Source organism: Callithrix jacchus, chromosome 2 (assembly GCF_049354715.1).
Source record: "Callithrix jacchus isolate 240 chromosome 2, calJac240_pri, whole genome shotgun sequence".
NCBI lineage: Eukaryota > Metazoa > Chordata > Mammalia > Primates > Cebidae > Callithrix > Callithrix jacchus.
In genome coordinates, this window is record NC_133503.1 from 191885002 (window position 1) to 191911918 (window position 26917).

The 26917-nt window shown below is 39.2% G+C and overlaps 1 long non-coding RNA gene across 3 annotated transcripts in view; it reads left to right on the forward strand.

Moving 5' to 3' along the window:
* LOC118151595 (uncharacterized) overlaps positions 1-26917 on the forward strand; it is an 84458-nt gene that overhangs the window by 8623 nt on the left and 48918 nt on the right. For all 3 annotated transcript variants that reach the window (XR_004739991.3, XR_004739992.3, XR_013532687.1), the window contains exon 2: positions 3334-3424. This is a non-coding gene — a long non-coding RNA (uncharacterized LOC118151595). The remainder of the gene's footprint in view (positions 1-3333; positions 3425-26917) is intronic.

The following is a 26917-nucleotide window of genomic DNA, read 5'->3' on the forward strand; positions in this document are numbered from 1 at the left end:
CTCTATTTTAATACATTTAGCATTTGTTCTTGTCACCATTTACTTTTGGGATTTTGTTAAAGCATAAAGAAAAAATTTAAATCAGGGCTTCATAAAGTAAAAAGCCATATTCTCATATTTCAGTTTTGCATTTCACTTCCAAATATTAGAGTGGGTGATTTTTGTTTCTTGCTTTAGTTCTTTCCTTTGAAAGAGCTTTCTTTCTGCATCCGACTTACTTTTGAAGAGCTTTATTTCTGCATCAAGTTTTAAAGAAGACAGGACTAGTCTCTTCTCTTTTTTATTTTATAGGTTTATTGAGATATGTTTCATATAGCATAAAGTTTTTTTTGTTTGTTTTTTTTTGACAGTCTCACTCTGTCATCCAGGCTGGAGTGCAGTGGTGCGATCTTGGCTCACTGCAACCTCTGCCTACTGGTTTCAAGTGATTCTCTGCCTCAGCCTCCTGAGAAGCTGGGATTACAGGCACCTGCCACTATGCCTGGCTAATATTTGTATTTTTAATAGAGATAGGGTTTCACCATGTGTGCTGGCTCACACCTGTAATCCCAGCACTTTAGAATGCTGAGGAGGGTGGATAATTCAAGGTCAGGAATTCATGACCAGGCTGGCCAACATAAAATTTACCCTTTAAAGTGTACATGTTGTGGTATACCTTAAAGTGTACATGTTATACTTGAAAAAGTATATCACAAGGTTCTGTAACAATCACTACTATTTCCAGAATATTTTTATCTTCCCCAAAATAAACTCTGATATTCATTAGCAGTCACTCTGCATTCCTCTTTTGCCAGCCCATGGCACACACTAAACCATAGTTTCTCTTTCTCTGGATTTGCCTATTCTGGACATTAATTTTTGTAGCTAATATTCCATTGTATAGATATACCATATATTGTTTATCAGTTGATAGATAATTGGGTTGTTTCTATTTTTGGCCATTATGAATAATGCTGTTATGAACACTCATGTAGAATGTTTTGTGTGGACAAATGTTTTATTTATCTTGCATACATACTGTATTAGTTTGCAAAGACTGCCATAACCAATCTCCTCAAGTGGGTTGCTTAAACACCACAGATACATTCTCTTACAGTTCAGGAAGCTGGAAGTCCAAGATCAAGGTGTCAGCAGGGTAGGTTTCTCCTGAGACCCCTCTCCTTGGCTTGAAGATGGCTGCCTTCTTGTGGCATCCTCACATGGCCTTTCCTCTGTGCATGCAAGTCCCTGCTGTGTGTCCTAATCTCTTCTTCCTTGGATGCCAGTCATATTGCACTAGGGCCCACCCTAAAGACCTCATTTTAACTTAATTGCCTCTTTAGAGATCTTATCTCCAAAAAGGATGACATTTCGAAGTATTAGTGGTTAGGACTTCAACATACTAGTTTCAGAGGCTGCACAGTTCAGCCCATACCATACACCTACAAAGGGAAATGCTTTGTCACATGGTTATTCTACGTTCAGCCTTTTGAGCAACTGCCAAAAGGTTTTCAAGTTAGCTTTGCCATTTTATCAGCCATGAAGGAGGGTATCCTCACCTACATTTGTTAATATCTGTCTTTTTAATGATAGCTATTCACAGGCGGTAAACCCTCAAAGTGTATCTTTTCATGAGTTTTCTGTTTTTCCTCATTTCTATGTTTCCTCTCTCATGTTGTTCCTCTTGATGGTGCTGTCAACATTATTTTCATTTGTATCCTGCACCTTGAGGGATTAAATAGTTGATCATAAGACTGGTAATAATAATTCAAATAGGTGGGGGAGGCCTGTGAAACCTGATCAGTAGTGTAGTTTATAATTAATAAAAGAAACTGCATAGATACTGTACAAAATATATACAATTACCAAGAACAAAGACAATTTAGATGAGGGATTTAAGTGTTCGTTTATGTATTATTCAGGCTAATTTTGAAAACAGCTTACATTGTGTGTGTGTGTGTGTGTGTGTGTGTGTGTGTATATATATATATATATATATATATATATATATATATGAAGCCAGTAAAGCATTTACCACTTTGTCCTTTCAGTAATCTTTTTGCTTATTTAAAAGCACTACAGGTTGGGTGCAATGGCTCATGTCTGTAATCCCAACACTTTGGGAGGCCAAGGTGGGTGGATCACTTGAGCTGAGCGGTTCGAGACCAGTCTGGATGACATGGCAAAACCCGTCTCTACAAAAAATACAAAAATTAGCTTAGCTGAACTCCCAGATACTTGGGAGGCTGAGGTGGGAGGATTGCTTGAGTCTGGGAGGCAGAGGTTACAGTGATCCCAGATCACACCACTGTACTCCAGCCTGGGTAACAGAGAGAGACCCTAACTTAAAGAAAAGGCAAAGAAAAAGAAAAGCACTACAACTTGTATGAAGCTATGGCCCTGGCCAAATGCATTTTGGGAAGTGTGGCTCCATTGCAATTATTTCTCTTGCAAAATGGAACTTATTAGATAATTGTCCTTAGAGAATTCCATTAGAATTACATGAGTTGGCAGTTCTCTGCAGACACCTATTTTCATTCCAATAGAGAATTTCTGAATTTTGTTTTTAAGTTAATTTATTTTTCTGGACGAGCATAATTCCTGCATACAATTGCATTAAAAAATAGTCATATTTTTCAATAGTCAACAAAGAACCATTAAAACTCAAAGTTATCCTATGAAGAGCTCTGAGTGGAAATAATCCTTCTTTTTGCCAGGTGTCTGGGAAAGTATTTTACATTTTGCCTGAAGCCAATACTTTTCTAATGTCTTCTTAATATCTTTGAAACTTACATCAATGCAAAAAAAAAAAACAGTTATATTATTCTTTTTTTTTTTTGAGACGGAGTTTCACGCTTGTTACCCAGGCTGGAGTGCAATGGCGTGATCTCGGCTCACTGCAACCTCCGCCTCCTGGGTTCAGGCAATTCTCCTGCCTCAGCCTCCTGAGTAGCTGGGATTACAGGCGTGCGCCACCATGCCCAGCTAATTTTTTGTATTTTTAGTGGAGACGGGGTTTCACCATGTCGACCAGGATGGTCTCGATCTCTTGACCTCATGATCTACCCACCTCGATTATTCTAAACTCTAAGGTCTCATTTATAGCTAGGCTGTGTTTTTTTTTCCTGGCAAATTTAATGAGTCTGAGCTTCTTCCCTGTGTGTATCTTTCTGTTGCTCACACCCCAAACATTCAGCCCATGTGTCATCTCCTCTAAGTGTTGGTTGCTGCCCTAAGTGGAATCCTCTCTCTCTCTCTCTGTCTTTCTCTTTTCTTTATGCTCCTCTTGCAGTTAGTTGTAGTCTCATTACCGTCAGATACAGTAATTCTGCATGTTTGTACCTCTTCATCCAGGTCAGTGGGCCTCAAAGGCAACAATACATCAGTACTGTCTGAAGAACTTCTCAAATACGTGCTCCTTTCTAGGATCCAGACACAGGATAAGGTAAGTTGTGTCCCAAACTGAACAGACTCCCTCCAATTCCTAGATATTGGCAGGCTTAGACCCTGGGCAGTTAGTCAGAATCTAGAAAGGGTCAGACAGCCATTCCCCACTGTGGTTTTAACACAGAGATTCTTTCCTCTCTCTTCTCCTCCCATTCGCTTCTCTGTGGTTTGATTCTGCCAATGGGAGATATCAGAGATTTGTAAATGAAGAGCTTACCAGTTATACATTTCATATACATATATGAATAGGGAGGTCTTAGATGACCTTTTTAAGAAAGAAGCCTTGGCTGAAAAGACATCCTATAAGAAAACTGGGTAAAGAATAGAGAGATTTTATGTTCAATAGATATGTTACATGCTAGACATCTTGTTAAGCATTTTATCATAATTTAATTCTCCCCACAACTCCATAAAGCATGTACTGTTATCTTCACTTGACAGAAGAAAAAAAATCTCAGAAAAGTTGAACAAATTGCTGGAAATCAAACACCAGAAAGTGATGGAGCTGGAATAAATCCAAAGGTTGTTTACCTCTCACAGAGCCTTGGGGTTAAAGATGGTTATGTTTGTATCAATTTAGGTAAAAACTTTAATACCTATTCTAACCCAGAATGACAATGTCTAAATGAACTTGTGAAATGTTGCTTTCTTTATGGAGTATCCAGGCCAGAGCTGGGTCTGCTGGTTGTGGCCATGTAATTGCTTTTCAAACAAAAGACAGTTGCCACAGTCTGGACATGGTAGTCTGTGTATGTCTCTCTGCATGCTTTTCTGCATGATGTGCCTGCATGTGTATGTGTGTGTGTGTGTGCGTGCGCGTGTGCATGTGTGTGCACTGGATGTGATGTTTATGATTAAGGTGGGTGGCTGTTTTTTGATGCAAGGTGTGGTCTTCACTCAGAATCTGATTTGAGTAGGAGACTTCCAGGTGTCCTTCAGAGACGAATCAGTTATTTTTTCAGATTAATGCTCTCAGTTTCAAGCACTGATAGTACAACTATGATGTGCTAACAGTTTTGGAGTGCTAGTGGGTGTGTCTGGGAGGGGCAAAGCTTTTACTTAGACATGACACATCAGAGCTTTGTATAAACAAGCATGGCTAAGTTATGAATGGTTGGGGTGAAATTGGGGGTGGGGAGAGTAGGTTTACATTCATAGGTGTCGTATACATTCACGGAGTGTTGTCTAAGAACTCTACTGGAGTTAGAAGATCATTGTGCATAAGTAAGCATCATCTAAGGCATTGTATCAAGTGTCTGTTCCCATAACATCTACTTATAACATAGATTTACATTTATAGGTGTTAATTCCTTAGCCCAGTTTCTCAGCAGACCACAGATTCTGTGAGACCAGGAAGCTTGGGGCAATATTTAAGATGAAAAATCCTTGAAAAGGAGGTGAGAACATGCTCTAGATGAATTCTTTAAACTATCTTTCATGAAGACCAGTTACTTTTCTCCAACTTGTTGTAGACCAACACTGGTATCAGTTCACACCAAAAGTTATTCGTCATTTGTGCTTGGCAACATCAAGGTGGGTACTAACACTGCTTAGTGAGATATGTCCACTGAGCATACACTAGAATATCAGGCAATGTAGAACTGCTATAAAAATACCTAAATCCTCACCTGCAATTTTCTGTACTTATCACATTAAGAGATAGATAACAGGAGACTGGTGCTGGTCTATGAACCACATTTTGAGTAGCATTGTTGGGGACAAACTTTACCTACTGGACAGTTCCACCCAAGGCCAACGCTGCCCGTAGAGGAGGTAGACACTCTTGACGTAATGCCTTAGGTAAATGCTTATTTATGTACAAGGATATTCTAACTCTATGATCAACCTTATAAAACACTATAGGTTTGAGTAGTCATGACCTCTGACTATTTTGTTTTTTAATCAATGGACATAACAAGGGAACAACTTTTCTGACCTGAAGTAAGAATCCCTTGTATAGAAATGCCATAAGAGCAAATATTGTAGCTGCAGAAGGAATTAGAGCATTGACTGTATGTGTATAGTACCAGTCAGTAAAGCACAAAAAAAGTAAGCAACTTGCAAAAATAAGAGAAATGTCGGGTTGCTCCTGGGGAGGAAAATCATGGCTGGAAAGAAAGAACAGAGATGCTGCTGCTTCAGCAGAACATTTGGAGAAAGAATAAACATGCTGAAAACGATTCGATAACATTTTGTTTCCTCCTATTTTCCTAATTAATCATGTTATTTATTGTTAAGGTTCTTTGGAGTTAGACTTATTTTTGAAAATGTTCAAGTACCCAGTCCTGGAGAGACTTACTTTAAAGTGAGAGGTGAGCAGTTTTGACCAAAAACAAGGCCATTCAAGTGGAGGGACAAAGTGAAGCGTGTATTTACTGGATTGGAGCATTTCATTTCATCAGTATAAAAACCGGCCTCCATGATCATTTCCTTATTTGGGTGACTGCATTATTTGTCTTTCATTTACATAAAAATCAACTTTCCAGTGTTTTGATGCTTTGATCATTATGAGAAAGGGGGTTTCTAGTTCCTTTGAGCTCCCTCTCCGCTCTGTTATTTTTCTGTTTGTGGAATGTGTATTTTAGAGGTTGTTGGGCTTTTCGTTTTCAGTGTTTTATGTCAGGAGTAAATGTCTGTGGGGGTAATTAAGTTGAATGGATGGAGTGGGGATTAAGTTTTGGTGCTTAAAATATTCAGGCTGAGGCAGGAGGTCTAGTTATTAAGGTAAACATTTGATCTCTAGTGTCATGCCTCGATAGCTACAAAGCTTATTCTATAGCCAAGCATTTGATCACTAAGTGAACTCTCTCCCTTGATTCCCAGGCAGGGTGCACATGTAGTATGCAGGATTTTTCACCTCTCTCTTCTCCCACTCCAGTAATTTTAACATCTGTGTATACTTTGTAAGACAAACCTGGAAACAAGGAGAAAATAGAAATGGTAACATTGCTTGTTTCAGGAAGTAGTCACAATTCTTAGCAACCTGCAGCCACGAATTATAATTTTTTTTGTGATAATGTGAAACTACGTGGAAGATGAAAATCTCCATGCTCCAAGTAACTATAATTTGATTAATTGTGCATCCTAGGGATAGAGGAAGTAGAAGAAATATAGAATTCTCTAAAATGTGAATTTTCAAAATTTAGACCATCAGCTAAAAATTAACCCTTTCTTTTTTTTGGCCACTTCAAAATCTTCCATTTTTATTTGAGGTGCCTGGAGAATCATCTCTCGAACAGAGATGGCAGTTTTACAGTTGCAGGTCAATGTCTGTTATGCTTAAGCACAAATAGATATAGCCACTTTCCTGGAGAGCAGGGGAGAACATGAGGGTGAATAGATACTGAATGTGTATAACTGAGAGTCACTGTAGACATTCCATCAAGGACATCAGGAAATGTGAGAGCGCTGAACTGGAGAAGCGGGAGGGGAAGCATTTGTGGAGAATTCAAAGTGTTGAATTTGGGGCATTGTGGTGAATCCACTGCCAAATACTGCTCCACAACACTCTTCAGTCTCCAGGAGTATTAGATTTTTCTAATAATGTTAGTCTTAAAATATTTCATTAGCTTGTTTTTAAATTGAAGTTACTGTATTTTATTGAATCGGGACTGCCATCAATTATAAGAGTGAGCTTTTTACCACTAAAAAAAAAGACGTTTCAATTAAGCTATGACACAATAATACCTTCTCATTTAGACTTTTTATTCGATATTTTTTGTAAAATCTTTTTAGTACTTGATTAATTAATTGGTCACACCAGTCTCCCATTATTTTAAAATATCCTTTTTTCCTAGGGATATAGCCTTGTCCTTTTGTATGTATCTCGGGAATAAAATTTTAACAAACTATCTTTTGTGGATTCAGTCCTTCTTTAGATTACATAAAACTATTTTTTTTGTGAGAAAGTATAGAATGTGATCATTCTTTAGATCAGTTTTATTACTATTGAATGTATGACCCACAATTCTATTTCCATACCTTTCTGCATAAACACTACCTTTCTGATTCAATGTTGAATTCTAACGTAATATTTTAGAATACATTTTGTTTTAAATAAGTGTAAAACTAACTCCAATATTGCCCAAAGTGAACATTACTCAATTAAATTGACAATTGAACCACAATGATCAAGTTCAAGCATTCACAGACAATACCAAGTACAAGACAACTGTTTCATGGCTAACAGCTACTGGGAGAAATTGACTGGGAGACATGTCAGATATCAGAGAGGATACATTTTTAGGATTGAAAATAACTGACTGAGGTCAGCGTGAGCTTAGTATACCTGATCTTTAGCCAAAATAAGTTTGAAAACAAGTTTCAAGTTATTGTACTTTTACAATAAGATATATATTTATACAAAGATTAGAAATGTAGCAAAGCACATGAAAGGTAATGGAAATAAAAGTAACTTGAATGCTGCCACCCAATGATAAAGGTAGCCTCTCCCACCAATGATAAAGGGGGTAGAGCACATATTTTGCAGAACACACTTGTTTTCTGTACATGAATTTTCCAAGGAAAGAAATCTTATTCATATTCCCAGTACAAGTTGTTTTGTAAGAAGGAGAATTACCCAGATAACTACAACACAATCAGAAGCACGGGAATGGCTGAGCATGGTGGCTCATACCTGTAATCTCAGCACTTTGGGAGGTCGAGGCAGACAGATCATCTGAGGTCGGGAGTTTGAGACCAGCCTGACGAACATGGAGAAACCCCATCTCTACTAAAAATAGAAAATTAGCTGCATATGGTGGCACGTGCCTGTAATCCCAGCTATTTGGGATGCTGAGGCAGGAGAATCACTCGAACCCAGGAGGCAGAGGTTGCAACAGGCCAAGATTGCACCATTGGGAACAAGAGCAAAGCTCCATTAAAAAAAAAAAAAAAACAGAGGAAGAATAACTCCAGAGTGGGCAACAAGAGCAAAACTCTGTTTTTTAAAAAAAAAAGGGCATAGGAAGAATAACTTTTGGCTCCTGGCTGTGTAAATTTAGCCTATTGCTCCAGCAAGCGAAACTTTGTTGATATTTTGTATTTTATGCTTTACCTCTTTCTCATTTTGGAAAGGTAGCAAAGCTTAACATGTTTTTGCAAACACAAGCCTTACCTTGAAAGATGAAATAAGAAGGTTATATTTCTCAAAATCCACACAGTGCTCAATTCCACTTAATTGAAAAAAGGACTTTTGTGTGATGAATGCAGTCATTAGTTTAATATCTAGCTCTACTGCAACCTTTAACAATCAGCTCTTGAGTAAAAGGCATTAAGGTAAAGCCTTAACGGATTTCCTAATGGGAATGTATTATGCATTATAGATTTTTACTTGTTACCCTCTAAATTCTACACCAGAGTGCAGAAGGTGATGTGAGAAATTCTTTACAGGATTTCAGGGCTCCAGATTAATGATGTTTGTATATTGTTATACATCAAGTTTTAATGTCAACAGTTGATAGATGTTGACCTTATTAAATAATATTTATTATTTATTTTAATTTTGAGAGCCCTACACCAGGAACATGCAAGTCATTTTCTTTTTTTTTTCCCAATTATCCTTTTAGGTTCAGAGGCTATGTGTGCAGGTTTGTAACATGGGTAAAGTGTGTCACTACGGTTTGGTGTACAAATGATTCTGTTACCCAGATACAGAGCATAGTCCCTGATAGGTACATTTTTGACCCTCAACCCCCTCTCATCCTCCCCCATCTGTTTGTCCCCAGTGTTGATTCTTTCCATCTTTATATCCATGGATGCTCAATGTTTAGCTCCCATTTATGAGTGAAGACATATTTGGATTTCTGTTCCTGGGTTAATTCGCTTAGGATTATGGCCTCCAGTTTTATCCATGTTGCTGCAAAGTATATAATTTCATTTTTTCTAATGGTTATGTAGTATTCAATGGCATATATGTACTGCATTTTCTTTAGTCCACTATTGATGGGCACCTAGGTTGATTCCATGTCTTTGCTATTGTGGCGAGTATACACATGCATGAGTCTTTATTAAAGAATGATTTATATATTTTTAGTGTATATTCGATAATGAGGTTGCAGGGTCAAATTGTAGTTCTATTTTACTTTCTTTGAGAAATTTTCAAACTACTTTCCACAGTGGCTGAACTAATTTACATTCAAACCAACGGTACATAAACTTTTCTCCACTGCCTCATTAGTATGTGTTTTATTTTTTCTTCTATTTTTAGTAATAGCCATTCTGACTGGTGTGGGTTTCTCACTGTGATTAGTGATCATGAGCATATTTTTACGTTTATTGGCCGCTTCTCTGTTTTCTCTTGAAAGGTGTCTGTTCATGTTCTTTGTCCATTTTTAAATGAGGTTATTTGTTTTTGCTTGTTTATTTAAGTTCCTTATAAATTCTGGATATTAGATCTTTTTTCAGATCCATGGTGAATTGATATGGTTGAATCTGTGTTCTTACCCAGATTTCATGTCAAATTGTAATCCTCAATACTGGAGCTGAGGCCTGGTGGGAACCGATTGGATCATGTGGGCAGTTTCTCATGAATGGTTTAGCACTATCTCATTGGTGCTGTTCTTGTGATAGTGAGTTCTCAGAAGGTCTGGTTGTTTAAAAGTACATAGCATCTCTCTTCTCCTCCTCTCTCTCTCGCTTTTGCCATGTGGGATGACTGCTCCACCTTTACCTTCTGCTGTAATTGGAAGCCTCCTGAGGCCTCCCCAGAAGCAGGTGAAGCCGTGCTTCCAGTATAGCCTGCAGAACCATGAACCAATTAAAGCCCTTTTTTTATTACTTAGTCTCAGGTAATTTTTTAATAGCAATGTGAGAACAGACTAATACATGAATATTTTCTCTCATTCTGTAGGTTGTCTCTTTACTCTTGACAGTTCTTTTGCTGTTCAGAAGCTCTTTTAGTTTAATGAGGTCCCACTTGTCAATTTTTATTTTTGTTGCAATTGCTTGTGGTGACTTAGCCAAAAGTTTTGTGCCAAGGCTAATGTTAAGACAAGTGTTTCCTAGGTTTTCTTCTAGGATTTTTATAGCTGTTATCTTTAAATTTTAATCCATCTTGAGTTAATTTTTGTATGTGGTGAAAGATAAGGGTCCAGTTTCAATCTTATGCATATGGCTAACCAGTTATCCAGCACCATTTATTAACTAGGGAGTCCTTTCCTCATTGCTTGTTATTGTTGCCTTCACCAAAGATCAGATGATTGTAGGTGTGGCTTTATTTCTGGTTTCTAGAAACTTACAATGATGGTGGAAGACAAAGGAGAAGCAAGGCACATCTTACATGGTGGCAGGAGTGAGAAACTGCCACACATTTTTAAACCATCAGCTCTCATGACAACTTACTATTATGAGAACAGCATGGGGAGAAAAAAAAATGCTTCTGTAATCCAATTACCTTTTACCAGGCTCCTCCTCTGACACACGGGAATTACAATTAAAGATAAGATTTCGGTGGGGACTATAGAGCCAAACCATATCATTCCACCCCTGGTCCCTCCCAAATCTCATGTCCTTCTCTCCTTTCAAAACCAAAAATGCCTTCCCAATAGTCCCTTAAAGTCTTAACTCATTCTAGCATTAACTCAAAAGTTCAAGTCAAAAGTCTCATCTGAGACAAAGCAAGTCTCTTCTGCATATGAGCCTGTGAAATCAAAAACCAGTTAGTTACTTCCAAGATGCAATGGAGGTACAGGCAGTGGGTGAACATTTCCATTCCAAAAGGGAGAAACTGGTCAAACCAAGGAGGCTCAGGCACCATGCAAATCTGTAACCCAGCAGGGGAGCCATTAAATCTTAAAGCTCCAAAATAATCTTCTTCGACTCCATAATTTACATCTATGACATGCTGATGCAAGGGGTGACTCCCATGACCTTGGGGAACTATGCTTCTGTGTCTCTGCAGGGTGCAGCCCCCATGGCTGCTTTCATGGGCTGGCATTGAGTGCCTGTGGCTTTTCAAGGTGTGTGGTGCAAGTGGTTGGTGGATCTACCATGAAGGGTGGTGACACTCTTCTCACAGTTCCACTAGGTAATGCCCCAGTGGGGACTCTGTGTGGGGGCTCCAACCCTATATCTCTTCTCTGTACTGCCCTAGTTGAGGTTCTTCATGAGGGCTCTGCTTCTGCAGCAGACTTCTGCCTAGACATCCAGGCATTTTCATATACCCTCTGAAATCTAGGTGGAAACTCCCAAAGCAGAAGTCTTGTCTTTTATGCACCTACAGGCCCAATACCATGTGGAAGTTGCCAAGGCTTGGAGCTTGCACTCTCTAAAGCAATGGTCTGAGCTGTACCTTGGCCCCTTTTAGCCATGGCTGGAGCTGGAGTAGCTGAGATGCAGGGTAACATGCCCCAAGGCTATGCAGAGTGGTGGGGCCCTGGTCCTGGCCCACAAAACCATTTTTCCCCGTGATCCCTCTGGGCCTGTGATGGGAAGGGCTAAAAAGAATATCTCTGAAATGCCCTGGAGTCATTTTTCCCATTGTTTTGGCTATTAACATTTGGCTTCTCTTTGCTTATGCAAATTTCTGCAGCTGGCTTGAATTTCTTCCCGGAAAATGCGTTTTTCTTTTCTACCACATGGTCAGGCTGCAAATTTTCCAAATTTTTACGCTCTGCTTCTCTTTTAAACATATCTTCCAATATCAGACCATTTCTTTGTAAATGCATATGACTATATGCTTTTAGAATATACCAGATCACTTCTAGAATGCTTTGTTACTTCGAAATATCTTCTGCCAGCTAAAATCATTTATCTCAAGCTCAAAGATCTACATATCTCTAAGGCAGGGGTGAAATGCTGCCAGTCTCTTTGCTAAAGCATAGCAAGGGTGGCCTTTACTTTAGTTCTCAGTAAGTTCCTCATCTCCATCTGAGACTACCTCAGCCTGTACTTCATTGTCTATATCATTATCAGCATTTTGGTCAAATAGATTCAACAAATTTCTAGGAAGTTCCAGACTTTCCTACATCTTTCTGTCTTTTGAATCATCAAAACTGTTCCAGCTTCTGCCTGTTACGCACTTCCAAAGTTGCTTCCACATTTTCTGCTATCTTTATAGCAGTTCACCACTCTCTTGGTGTCAATTTTCTGTATTAGTCCATTTTATGCTGATATAAAGAACTACCTGAGACTGGGTAACTTATAAAGAGAAGAGGTTTAATTGGCTCACAGTTCATCAGGGCTGGGGAGGTCTCAGGAAACTTATGATCATGGTGGAAGACAAAGGGGAAGCAAGGCACATCTTACATGGCAGCAAGAGAGTGAGAGAGTGAAGGGGAAATTGCCACATACTTTAAACCATCAGATCTTGTGATAATTTATTCACTATTATGGGAACAGCATGGGGAAAATCTGCCCCATGATCTAATCACATCCCATCGGTACCTTCCATTGATGTATGAGATTACAATTGGAGATGAGATTTGGGTAGAGACACAGAGCCAAACCATGTCATTCATTTTGCATCCTGAAACCTTACTGAAGTCATTTATCAGCTCTGGAAGCCTTTTGATTGAGTCTTCAGGGCTTTACAGGTATATATTCATATCATAAGCTAAGAGAAATAATTTGACTTTTTTTTAATTGGATGCCTGTATGAGAGTGGACATCCTTGTCTTTTCCAGTTCTTGGAGAGAATGTTAAGAGCTTTTGTCTGTTTAGTGTAATGTTTGTAGGTTTATCTTAGACAGCTCTTATTATTTTGGGTTATGTTCCTTTTATGCCTAGTTCATTGAGAGTTTTTAATCATGAAGGGATGCTGGATTTTGTCAAAGGCTTTTTCTGTTTCTATTGAGATAATAATGTCTCTTTTTTTTTTTTAACTCTATGTGATAAATCACATTTATTGATTTGTGCATGTTGAACCAGACCAGCATCCTAGAAATAAAGCCTACTTGATTGTGGTGAATTGACTTTTTGATGTGGTGTTGGATTCAGTTTACTAGTATTTTGTCGAGGATTTTTGGGCCTATGCTCATCAGAGATATTGGCCTGTAGTTTTCTTTTTGTTGTTGTTGTTGTGTCTTTGCCAGAATTTGGTATCAGAGTGATTCTGACTTCATAGAATGAGTATGGTATAAATCTTTATTTTCCGGAATGGTTTCAGTAGTGTTGGTACCAGCTCTTTGTACATGTAGTACAATTCAGCTGTAAATGCATATGATCCAGAGCTCTTTTTGATTGGTAGGTTTTATATTGCTGATTGGATTTCAGAACTTGATTTTGGTCTGTTCAGAGTTTTTATTTCTTCCTGACTCAGTCTTTGGACATGTGTTTCTGGAAATGTATCTATTTCCTCTGCATTTTCTAGTTTGCATGCATAGTTGTGTTCATAATAGTCTGAGGATCTTTTGTATTTTTGTGGCAATGGTTGTAATGTTACCTTTGTCATTTCTGATTGTGCTTATTTGGATCTTTTCTCTCTCTTTAAATTTAGCTAGCTAGCTATTGATCTTGTTGATTCTTTCAAAGTAACTGCTTTTGGTTTTGTTAAACTTTTCATGGATTTTTGGGTCTCAGTTATGTTCAGTTCTACTCTGATTTTGGTTTTTTTTTTTTCTGCTGCTAGCTTTGGGGTTAGTTTTTTTTCTCATTTTTTATAATTTATCTACATGAAATGTTAGATTGTTTATTTGAGAACTTTTGAACTTCTTGATATTGGCATTAGTGCTATAAACTTTCCTATTCATGCTGCTTTAGCTGTATCCCAGAAAATTCGGTATGTTGTGTCTGTTTTCATTTATTTCCAAGAATGTTTTCATTTTCTGCCTTAATTCCATTGTTTACCCAAAGGTCATTCAAGAACAAGTTATTTAATTTCCATATAATTGTGTGGTTTTGAGGGATCTTGGTCTTGATTTGTGTATTTTTTCCATTGTGTTCCAAAAACATGGTTAGTATGATTTTAATTTTTATGAGTTTATTGAGACCTGCTTTATGGCTAAGCATATAGTTAATCTTAGAGTATATTTTGCGATATACATGGAAAGACTGTGTATTCTGTGGTTGATGGGTGCAGATGACTATTATATTGAATTGGTCAAGTGTCAAATTTATGTCCAGGAATTCTTTATTAGTTTTCTGCCTCAATGATCTGTCTATTACTGTCAATAGGGTGTTGAAGTTCCTCACTATTATTGTGTGGCTGTCTAGTCTTTTTGAAGGTCTAGAAGTACTTGTTTCATGAATCTAGGTGCTTCAGTGTTGGGTACATATATGTTTAGGATACTTAAGTCATCTTGTTGCATTGATCCCTTTATTGCTACGTAGTGCCCTTCCTTGTCCTTTCTTACTATTATTTGTTTATAGTCTACTTTATCTGATATGAGAATAGTGACCCCTACTCTTTTTTTCTCTGCCATTTGTGTTACAGATATTTATCCAACCCTTTACCTTGAGTCTGTGGGCCTTGTTACATGTGAGATAGGTCCCTTAAGACTGAAAATGAATGAGTCTCGCATTTTTTTTTCTTAAAACAACTTGCCATTCTGTGCCTTTTAAGCGGAGTGTTAAGATTATGGATATTCAAGGTTAATACTGAGGTTTTGATACTATCTCAAAGTCATTAACTCATTGCTTTGTAGTTACTATTGTGTAGTCTCTTTAGAGTGTCTGTGGGCTATGTATTTAGATATAGTTTTGTGGAAAGATAATTGTTCTTTTTCCTCCATGTTTAGACTCCTTTAAGAATCTTTTATAAGATTGTTCTAGTGGTAACGCATTCCTTTAGCATTTCTTGTTTGCAAAATATTTTATTTCACCTTTGCTTATGAAGATTAGTTTGTCAAGGTATGAAATTCATGACTGGTATTTCTTTTCTCTGATAATGCTAAAAATAGGCCCTCAGTATCTTCTGACTTATAAGATTTCTGCTGAGAAGTCTGCTGTTAGCCTGATGCGGTTTCTTTTGTATGTAATCTGACCTTTTTCTTAGCTGCCTTTAAGATTTTTTTCTTTAGTGCTGACCTTAGACAGTCTGGTGAGTATCTGGCAGGTATTTTCTGGATTTCTTGTATCTGGATGTCTACCTCTTTAGCAAGATTCAAGAAATTTTCTTAAATTATTCCCTCAAATATGTTTTCCAAGTTGTTTACTTTTTCTCTTTCTCTCTAAGGAATGCCAGTAATTTGTAGGTTTGGTCCTCAAAGACTTTTTTTTTAATTCGTAATTTTTTTTTTTTGGTCTGATTAGCTTTCTCTGAAAGATTGGTCATCAGTCTCTGAAACTCTTCCTTCTGCTTGGTCCACTGTATTGGTAAAGTTCTCAGTTGTATTTTGAAATTTTTTAAGTGAGTGTTTTAGTTTTAGTAGCTCTGATTGATTTCTTTGTAAGATGTTTACCTCTTCTTTTGTTTCCTGGATTACTTTATAGATTTCTTTGTGTTGACTTCAAACTTGGATCTCATTAAGTTTCCCTCCAACTCATGCTTTGACTTCTCCATCTACCATCTTTGTGCCTCCATTTTGGCTAGGGACCATTGCTGGGGAGCTAGAGTGAGCCTTTGTTGTTGTTACAACATTCAGATTTTTACGGTGGCAGAATTCTTAACACTGGTTCCTTTTCATATGGAGAAAGTTTTGTTGGATAGGATCTTTTGACTTTGCTTCTTTAGTCCTATGCTCTTCTGTCAACAGATTTTGTATTAGGTTGTGGGGTTTGACCTACAGGCCAATAGCTGGCAGTTGCAGGTAAAACCTAGCTGCCACACAAGCGGGTGGTTATAGACTTGCTTTTTGTTTCCAGTGAGGTGCTCTTTGTTGTTTCATGTGAAGAAATGGACAGTGGAGTGCGAGGTGTTCCGAGCTTCCTGTTCTACCAGGGTGGTGAAACACAGCTGGGCATAGGTGGAGACTCTGGCTTGCTTATGTGTATTCCAATGGCAAGCACAGGCTCCATCTCTGGTAAGGGTCGTTGGGAGGAGTTCCTGGTGAATTGCACCGAGGTCTCTGTGTGGTGGGGGGTGAGAGGCTGCACTGGTTCTGCATCTTAGATAGGCAAGAACATAATCTGTTTCCTTGTCATACTCATGTTCCAGGGCTCATGATTTCTAGTTGAGATGCACACTATAGTGAATCTCTAGACTGAAATGTGGTTGAGACCTATGGGGAATGCCTGTTTTGTGACTCCCTGTGGGAGTGATTTCAGGGTATAACTTCATCACTTCACCTGATAGAGGTGTCTTTAAGGACTGCCTGTTCTGATGTGGTAATATTGCTGCTACTTGTAAAGGAGTGGGCTCATGTGACTTGGTGTTGGTCATGCTGGTGACAGCCTGTTTAGTGTCAGCCCTGAGGGAAGTGATCAAGTGCCAGCAGAGTTGGGATGGGGTAGTTCCACAGTTCCCAGGCTCCTAGATGGCCTGCTGGACAGCATGTGTGAATCTGGGAGGGGTTCGACTGGGGTTGGGCTAGCCCAGAGTTCAGGTGCTGGTCCCTGGGTCACCAAACTCTCTGGCAGGGGCAGGTAGAAGGCTTAGGTGGTGGGAGTCTGAAAGAATATCACAGGCCTGTGGGAGTTGGGTTTTCAGAAGGGCTCTAGGCCACAGGTAAAATGTCAGGGTGGGAGTCGGGTGGCTGTGCTGTGGGTCTTTCACTGGAAAGGGTAGGACCCCTCAGCTGGGGCAACAGAAACTGGTGGCTGTGGGGCATGTGGCACCCTTGCACTTCCCTCCCACTTGAACAATGCTGGATTTCACTGTTGGGGGCACATAAAAGTGCCAAGCATTATCTATTACCTTTGGGAGTCTTGCCCCAGAGGAATGTAGAGCTGTGATGCACTGCAATGTTCAGAGAAGGGCAGAGACTCTGTGCTGGGTGTCTGAGCAGAGCCTTGCCTGGCTTAAAGCATCTGGGATGGAGATGTATGATCTACTGTCTGGGCATTTTCCAGGGGAACAAATAACTGTGCCAGCCTGCAGGGTTCAGGTGGGGGTGGGTCACTGCACTGGAAGCCAAAATATCTGGCTTGGAGCAGTAGGATCATGATCTGCTCTATACTTGGTTCTTAGGGGAACACAGAGTTGTGCCCACCTATGGAATTCAGGCAGGAGTGGGGCTGTTGTGCAGGATGCCAGAGCTGAGCCTTGCCTGGCATAGAGGAGCATGGGCAGTCTAACTGCCCCTCCTCACCCATGCTGTTGCCAGTATCAGGGCTATGGCAGCTGGTGCAGGACTGCTCAGGGATCTTGGGTTTGTAGAGCTCCGTGTGTGCTTCACCTCTGGCTCTACAAAAACTCCAGGAGGCTCTCTGTGTCAGTTTAGATGCCCAGGGGGATGGTACAGGGAGGTTAGTGGCTTCTTCCATTCCCAGGATTGCAAACATCTGTGTGTGATGTGTGCATCCCCTGGGGATCTGCATTCACTCATCCTTTCCCCTTGCCAGGGAGCTTCTCCCAGTTCCACTTCAGTCTGTGATGTACCCCTGCCCAGCTGGGCTCCTCTCTGTTCTCTGTGGGTCCTCTCACTTCCTCTGTGAATCCTGACTGGTCCCTTAGATGATTCTCTTAAAGAGCTGCTATTTTCTCACCACTTTGTTTCCACTCTGTGAGAGTGGTGTATCCTAGCTGCCTCTAGTCTGTCATCTTGCACCTCCATCCGTTACTTTCTCTATAATGTTAATTTGGCCTTGGGAATTCAATCCCTTTTATTTTGCAATAAAGTCAAACTGGAATGGAAAGATTGGCTCAGCAATTTCTCCAATTAAGATTATTCAAAGCCACCCACCACTGACACATTTGCTCACTCATCCACATCCTGGATACAAAACCTCAGTTTAAAAGTACCTGTCTGAATTTCCACTGCAAGCGTTTTCAATATATACCAGTTTTATTAAAAAAATAAACTGGAATATAGTCTTGAGAGAACTCAAATTCACATGATGAACTAAATTTTATTTTTTCAGCCGATACTATAGGCAATGTTTAAAAGGGAGCCTTAAATTATGATCCCCCCAAATTAAGTACATTGAAAGCTTATTCTAACAATCCTTGACATCTCAGTAAGTCAGTGAAGATGTTTCCAAAATCACATTGACAATATATTTAATACCAATGTATTTTCGTAGCACCCAGAGTCTTGTTCTGAGGGTGTTTCACATTCAATATGAACCTAAGGATAGCATCACTTACTCATCAAGCATTCATAGGGCCCTTTCAATAAAGCACTATTTTAGTTACTGGGGATTCAAAGAAGAAGGCAATGTCACTCACACTTTGAAAGAAGCTTATGTGTAAATAATAGCAATACAATGTAACACAAATTTTTACTAAGCTGGATCTGGTATGTTGGAATAGACATATTGTTATACTTGATTTACCTTCCAAGAACTAGTAGACTATTCTCAATCAGAAAATGTGGAAGAATATTCTAGGCAGCAAAAACAGCACAAGTGATGTTTCAAAAGCATAGCAGTGTATGGACAATTTGGGGCGTAGCATGGATTAGACTTGGTTAGAGAAATAACTATTCATCCAAGGGGCAAATAATATAGCTAAACATAGGTTTGAGCAGGGTATTCATCCAAGTAACAGGATATTTTGGAATTATAGAGCTGATGGAAATGAAAATAGACTCTAATAGGCAGACTGATTCAACCAGCAATGACTTCCTGGGAACAGAAAATGTGAAAGTCATGTTGAGCATGTATAATTGCATCATTCCAGTTCCAGTTCTGCCACTGATTATTTAGGTGAGCTCTGCCAACTCATCCAGTCTCCACACACTTATCAAATGAAGTAGCTGAATCAGAGGATCTATAATCCTAGTTATAGCTTTAAAAGAAGCAAGTGTTCTGAAGTGACCAGTTTGGTTGTTACTGGGTACTAGAATATATACATACTTCATCATGCATATGTGTTTAGGAAAAAGCTCTCTCAAACTGTTTTTCCTCTGCTCTCACACCACCATAACAATCAACATACAAGAGGACTTCTCTAATCAAAGGTGTGGTTTTTGTTTTTCCCCAACATACCAAGCAGTGGACACCACCAGCTGGGTGTCCTCCAATTTAATTTTGGCACTATCTGCCTGGTGGTAGTGTCAGATCCCACAGGTTGACAGCACTGTGTCGAAGACTGTTCCCCCTACCTTCAGACACCAGTAGCGAGTATGGACCTCTAGAACTTCTGACTATCCAGCTTCAAGTTGGAGTCTCCACGACCCCCTCTTTAGGTTCAGTTAATTTGCTGGGATGGCTCACAGAACCCAGGGAAACATGTTTACTGGTTTATTATAAAGGATGTCACAAAGGATACAGATGAAGAGATGCATAAGGTAAGGTGTGTGGAAAGGGGAGCGGAGCTTGCGTGCCCTCCTTGGGTGTACCACCCTCTGGGGAGGTCCACAGGTTTAGCTATCTGAAAGTTCTCTGACACTGTTTCTCTCTCTCTCTCTCTCTCTCTCTCTCTCTCAAATGGAGGCTTCTTTACGTAGGCTCAATTGATAACCATGTAAAAATCTGATTAGACAAAAGTCACATGATCTAAACTCAGCAAGGCCCATCTGTTCAGGCTTTTCTTGGCCTCTCTGTGAAGCATTCCTTTCTCTAGGGTATGGGGCAGAACTCTTTCTGGAATGAAGGTCTGTTGATCTACAAACAGATTAAAGAAGGTGGGCAGGAGAAACAGGAACAGAAGGGGGGTGAGTGCGAGGGATTCTGGTTCCTGGGGCCTGCTCCTGAGGCCTAAAGCACCCTCTGTACCAATGGCTATGGGAGTTATAAGCCAGGAACCATGGAATGAAAACCTCTCTCTCTCTCTCTCTCTCTCTCTCTCTCTCTCTCTCTCTCTCTCTCTCTCTCTCTCTCTCTCTCATATATGTATATATATGTGTGCAATCATAACATAACAGTATGCACACTGCCTTCTCAGAGAAACCAATCCGTGATGGTAAATACAGACATTTGATACATCCTTTGATATTTTTTTCTTAGTATTTAAAGACCTTGAGTTTTCTACTGAAAGCTTTTCTACTGCAGTGGACATTTAGTATATAGTTTAGATAGCTAGCACCTCTTGAATGTTTCTCATACATGAGAATTTTCCATCTTATGCGTTCCATGTCCTCAAGGTATGAGTTAGGAACTCATTTTCCCACTTCCTTTTCCCTTTCCTTTCCTTGGAGCTTAGCACATGACCTCAGCTCCATCCACAGGCATCTGACCAAAATTTCATTTTACAAGAGAGTGAGCCAAAAAAGTAGAAATCCATATGGCAGACACTCTTTTCATGACAGCCATTGGAGTGGTCCTGCAGAGGTTTCCCACTCAGCATCAACAATGCAGACTCATGTGTCCCTGTCTGATGGCAGTAACCAGATTTTACTGCAGCCATCTGGCAGTGGGACTTGAGCATGCAACGTGGCTGTACAGTGTCCAAAGGTGGTTCTTCATCCTCTTGGAAGGTCTGTGTGCTACCTATATTGTTTAACAAATTTCTGTCTAGTGTAACTAGTGAGAAATGTATTTACAACTAAGAATCCTTTCTGATCTTGAATCTGACCTCCTTATCTCTCGACCCTCTGTTTTTGCCAAGCTCCTTGTCTGCTGGACAGGTATATAGCTTTTCAGAATGAGTCAGCGCCAGCAGGCTTTTTTCCTCGTAATAAATTAAAAATGTGTTTCTCTTTTTGTGACCTTTCAATGATGACAAAGGTGGCCAGTGTTCAAGCAGACCATTTCAAGACTCAGCTGTGAGTCAATCTCATGTTATTACGGTTCTCCTCTGTCTGCCTTCTCACTCCAAAAACTGATAAAGAACATTGATAGAAGGAGATAGCTGCTAAACCTTGAAGTCTCTTGATAGAGAGATTGATAGAGAGAAATGGTAAGGAGGAGAGGAATTAGAATGAATACAGAGAAATTGGATCTTTGATGGGAACACCAACAAAAACAATTGGAAGAGAAGAAAGTAAATGAAAGTATAATGAGGGTTGGTGATAGTCTGCCTGCAGCTCTCAAATTGAAAAGAATTCTGTACATTTAAATTTGTCCCGGGGCCACCATGCCTTAAATTGTACCACTCAAGTGTACTTGATTTTGATTAATTGCTGTTCTCTCCAGCTATGTTTTTCACAATGGCTCAGTCAAGCACAGGTAACCCACCAAGTCATTAACAGCTCCATGGGACACTGAGGCACGAAGAGTCTTAAGATTCTCATTGCCTGGTTTAGCATCCTTCCCTCATAACACCAGCCTTTTTAATTCCACCCTACTTTCTTTCCTGGCCCTATCACTCTTTTTCCTGGAAGAGTGCCCTACCTATAATTTCCCATCCTGTCTTCATGGGCGTTCATGGGTGTTTCTAAAGATTCACATTTTTTGTGTGTGTAATGATAACAGTTTTGCTTTCCCAAAGATGTGAAATCCCTAGATGGGACAGACTTTGGGTGCTGTACTTTTCCCATCTTTCATGTCTGTCCCAAATATGCAATTTCTATGGAGAGTCACCTTCAGTTTTACTTTAACCAAATGTTTTTATAGCACATGGCATCAAAGCGTACCGCGAGGCTCTAGTAGAGACTTATGCTAAGGTTCATGTGCTGTCTCTCTTCATTCCTTTTATGCTATTGAGCCTGACTTTGGATCACCTTAAGATCCTTTGCATTTTATTCTTTGCACATTTCTGTCTTCTTAGACACCTCACTTCTGTCTTCCCATACCCCCTTTCCCACCCAGAACTGACATATGAAATGCATTTTGGAGGGTTATATGGACATGCATATGGTAACCTAAATTCAGCAAAGGTTTGTGTAGTGGCTGTTACAGCCAGTTAACATAGGTAGAGTTCGACATGAATTCAGTTCTCTGGAGTTCTGTGTCAGGATAAGCCAGCAGTTCATGAGGGCCCTGGAGAGTACAGGTTGTGTGAAGTAGTGGTTCCCAACATTTTCCTCCACAGAGTGCCCGTGACAGATGCATTTTCAATCCCCCTATTGGCAATTCTCAGTAGATCCATATTTCTTTTCTTCAAGACAGGGAAACCAAATGCACTGTTCATTAAAGAGATTTTAGGGATTTACTGCAGTCTGACTTCAATTTAAATATGCCAGTCAGTCACAAATGTTAAGTAGTCTTGGTAATAGATGCTTATGATAGACCACACTATTGATTAGAACACACTGGCAAGAGGTGGCTCCTCAGCCCCAGGTTCTGTGACCTGATTTCTCGCCTATCTGTCTACTGTCTCCCGTATTCCCTGTACTCACTGTTCCATGGTTACCCCGTGGGTCTTCTCATCTCACCTTTTTGTCATTGCTTTCTCTTTTGGCATATATTTACATATAAAATGTAATGTAAAAGCTGCTGTCTCTTAGGTAATTTTAAACTGTGCAGAATTTTCAGAGTTACATAATACAGTCAGCTCTTTTCTTCTCTGCTAGGAAGAAATGAGATATCCTGATCTGATTCATCTACCCATACCTACCCTCTCCCACTCAGCCTTACCTTACCCAACTAGCTTTTTGGGAAATAGATGAATAAGACACTGGCCAACTCTTGACTTTCAACAAGACTGGGCTTATGCTCTAGAGCAATAGGAAATGCTGACTGTCATAGCAGGTAGCAGACGACTCCACTCGGTAAAGGTCCAGAAAGACACAGCTAAGCATGTTTCACTACGGTGCACAGTGAGATGGAACAAGTCTGTGTAAATTCATTTTCTGCCTCTGTGCTGTGAGTTCTCTGGGCCACACACCTGCAGGACTGCTGAAAATAATTAGATACAGGGGTAGGGTGAGTTCTCTCCTTAAGCTCTTCACCAATTCAGTGAAAGTCAAACATATTTGTGAGGAGGACTCACAGGCATTGTATTTTTAAAACATAAAGTCACACTGAATTTTGGTTTTTATGTAAAACTTATATTTAATGAGATTTACACATTTATGTTCAGGGAAAGCAGAAGTGAACTCAGGGTGAATATGTTCTGGTTTTTTTTTCAATTATATTTTGTAATTTAAAGAAACGTGCAATGATTTCTGAATAGCACTTTTAACTAGACACATCATTTTATCAAATCAAGTCTTCTGGAATCCTCTCAAAAGGGTACAATATACATTCAGCTCTGTGTATATTTCAGTTTGCTATAGATGTATATCCATATAGAAATGTACCTAAAACGTTTTAATTTTTAAAGATGAAAAACTAATAAATATACTTGTTAAAACTGGTTGTTGCAGTACTTTCTTTAGAAAATATTTTTAACGTATTGATTTTTCCATTATTTTGAAAATATTTCCAGGGACTTTAGCTTCAAATGGGATTTATTTACTTGTGTCTACAACTCCAATACTGTGTAATTTTTCTTTCTGAAATTGTCATAAATAAGGATGCGTTTGGTTTTAGCTGTTACCATTTTAGATGACTGTAAAGGTTATTTGTTGCAGAGTCTAAGTGGAGAGATGTTAAATTGACACTCATCAGAAAGGTCTATTTATTATTTCTTTGTCTAATTAAATAGAATAAGTCCACTTTAAGAGACTTTGCTCCTGGTGTGTAATGCCTTTTTCACTCTCTCATTGAACGCTGCACCCGTATCACCCATATTTATGCACAATGGAACACAGAAGCTGTGTGCTCAGTTCTAAGGACTTGGTTCTCTTTTCTGGGGATTGCATGATGAGCATTTGTTTGTGTGCTCATGGGGGATAAAAACAGACCATGAACATGCTTTTCTTGTGTGGCCCACATTGTTCCTATCTCACTAAGATGTTTGCATTAAACATGCTGGTGTCATGATTTGGGTTCCTTTAGTCTTTGCTTATGAATTTTTCTGCAGTAGAGTTTGAATTTCATGAGACTTTAGCAACTGATTTCCATGCAAGGCTTTGGCTGCCTTCCCTGGCACTCAGAAAAAGTCAGGCCGAGGCTGTTGGTGTCTGCCATTCCCTAACTCAAGCGTGTGCTCATTCTGCCTCTTCTCTGGGACCAGTACTCCGATGTACATGTTCATATAGAGGAAAACACAATTTTTCTTTTTTGAGACCGAGTCTAGCACTGTCGCCAGGCTGGAGTGCAGTGGTGTGATCTCGGCTCACGGCAATCTCCACCTCCTGTGTTCAAGCAATTCTCCCTCTTCAGCCTCCTGAGTAACTGGGACTACAGTTACACACCACCATGCCTAGCTAGGTTTTTTTTTTTTTGTCTTTTAGTAAAGACAGGATTTCACCATGTTGGCCAGGATGGTCTCAATCTCCTGACCTTGTGATCCACCCATCTTGGCCTCCCAAAGTGCTGGGATAACAGGTGTGAGCCACCGCGCCCAGCTGGAAAACACGATTTTTACAGCCTCACAATACTTACTAGACAACCTCACTGCCATCACCATGGTAACCCTCCCATAGCAATTACTAGTGACCACTTTGTGCCCAATAATGTGAGCCCATAACATGTGTGTATATACGTGTAATTACACACATAAATACATGTATATACATGCATATTACACTGCATAATACAGAATACAAAGGGTTCTGTTTTCTATGACTGCTGAAATTTCAAATGTGTACCTATGAAAGAGCATTGTAAATAAGATACTGATGTTTTCACATAATAGTATCCCAAAGGCAATGTCTGTATGGTGGCAGAGAAAAGATCAAAACCATCAACAGACCAAATCCTGTAAATAAATGTGTGCATGCACCTGTATGTGCATGGATGTGTGTGGGGGAGGTGGTTTAATATGTGAGTATAGAAGTCACTCCTTAAAGAAACAGGTCTTTTGCTCTAATAAAAATGTTTTTTTCATGACAAACCAAAACCAAACAAGCCTTCCTTTCTTTCTTGACGTCTACCCCTAGATTTAACAAATGATCCTCTTGTCAGGAAACACAGAGGTACAAGTGAGGAAATGTGGTGACTTCTTGGGTAAATAATCAATTCTGTCATTCACTAGACAAATTCCTTAGCCATTTGAAGTTTCAATAAGCCTATCAATCAGAGTTGCCTGATGGCCTGCGGGATGTTGGCAGGGCCCAGTTCCCACTGCTGAAGCTAACAAGATATTTGTTTTCCACACTACTGGTAACCAGTGCAGTAAGCATGTCAGAAGATTTGTGTGTGTGTGTGTGTGTGTGTGTGTGTGTGGTGTGCACTTAATAAGGAGAGACAGAAAGATACAAAACTGCATGGTCAGTGGAGCCATTATCCTGGCAGTGATTACTGAGCAACGTTCAGCGTCTGCTCACATGTGTTCTCAGTGGACAAGACTTCCAGAGTTTTTGCTAGTTTTTCAAATCTGGTACTTCAGTGTCAACACTGACTCTAGGAGCTTCTCATTATGTTTTTGTTAACCTTACAAATAACTTAAAGCAATTATATATGCTAAGTCATATCTAGAAACATAATTTAAGCATTCACACACATCCCTAAGTTTATCTTCAGAAGTAAGACATTCAGCAAGATATCATGTATTATAAAATAGAAGAGAAGCTTTTGAACATCCTTACCTCAAAGAAATGGTAAACACATGAGAGGATGGTCATGCCAAGTACTGTGATTTGATCATTTTATAACATGTATGTGGATTCAGACACTAAATTATAGCCCATAAATATGTACAATTATAATGTGTCAATTACAAAACTAAATAAAATTTTAAAATGCCACTTTTGTGACACAAAAGGAATGCATTTAAAATTCAAAATGCTTTTAAAATGCATTTCTTTGTATATTCTTTCCTACTTACAGAATCTTCCTCCTCACAAGATTATAAGCACTCTTTGATATATTAATAATTGTTTTGCCTTTTTTGAAGTTTTATTACATATATACATAGCTATAAACAATACATTGTGGATTTCTTTCATTTTCTTTTAACACAAATGAAATCTTTCTATGTATTTTTCAGTGTCTTTTCTCAGTTGTGTTTTTTTGAGACTCCATGACTGTGTAGTTTTATTTCATTTACAATGCTATATAACAGAGGTTAATCAACATCAATGCACATTTGACTCAGCTGGGAAGATTTTCAAAACTGTTAATGCCTGGCTTCTACCAAATACCAATGAAATTTTTGTCTCTTGGGGTAGTGCCTAGTCATGGGTATTTCTGAAAACCTCCTACCCATTTCCAATGTTTAGCTCCCGTTAACACCCTCTGCATATTGGCATTCTATTGTGAAACTACAGCACATGTGCTTTTCTCTGCCTCTGTTGTTTGTAGTTTTTTACTATTACAGATGATGCTGGTATAAATATTCTTATAAATTATATCTCTTAAGGCCCTATGCCAGATTTCCTGTAAGTAACATATGTAGAAGTAAAATTTTCTGGATCATAGAAGATGTGTGTATGTTCAAATTTACTAAGTTATAATCATTTTAAAATGAGAGTTCTCATTTGTCCATGTATTAATCTGTTCTTATGCTGCGAATAGGACATACCCAAGACTGGGTAATTTATAAAGAAAAATGTTTAATGATTGCACAGTTCCACATGGCTGGGGAAGCCTCACAATCATGGTGGAAAGCAAAGGAGGAGCAAAGGCATGTCTTACAGGGCAG